General features: G+C 43.9%; 1 non-coding gene across 1 annotated transcript; it reads left to right on the top strand.

The window, feature by feature from the left end:
- The first annotated feature begins 294 nt into the window (after nt 1-294).
- On the top strand, nt 295-367 carry trnai-gau (transfer RNA isoleucine (anticodon GAU)). Its single transcript has one exon. It is a non-coding gene; the product is annotated as a tRNA-Ile (tRNA).
- Nucleotides 368-371: the final 4 nt, after the last annotated feature.

The following is a 371-nucleotide window of genomic DNA, read 5'->3' as shown; positions in this document are numbered from 1 at the left end:
ACCATGTTATTGGAACTAAAGAAAGTGTAGCTGGCTCTCTTTTTCAGGCTGATTACAGTCCCTGTTTTGTGATAAATTATCAATATTTCTCACTTCAACAAGAAACATTATTGTAGACAACAGACAGTCATGTTTCGGGACAATTTGGCATATATGTGCAGCAAAAGGGGTCGACTTTGGTGAAAAAGACAAAAGTTCTCATCACTTGAAGAGCAAAACAAACCGACTGAGGTATAGGACCGGCTCGTGTGCGTTGACCAGACTGCCTTAGTAGGTCTACACCAAGCCACGTGAGCCGAAATAGCTCAGTTGGGAGAGCGTCAGTCTGATGATCTGAAGTTCCCTGGTACAATCCCGGGTTTTGGCAGAGG

This window comes from Austrofundulus limnaeus, unplaced genomic scaffold, assembly GCF_001266775.1.
Source record: "Austrofundulus limnaeus strain Quisiro unplaced genomic scaffold, Austrofundulus_limnaeus-1.0 Scaffold3286, whole genome shotgun sequence".
NCBI classification, from domain to species: Eukaryota; Metazoa; Chordata; class Actinopteri; order Cyprinodontiformes; family Rivulidae; genus Austrofundulus; species Austrofundulus limnaeus.
Note: the sequence above shows the minus strand (reverse complement) of the source record. Positions and strands in the feature narration are given on the sequence as shown.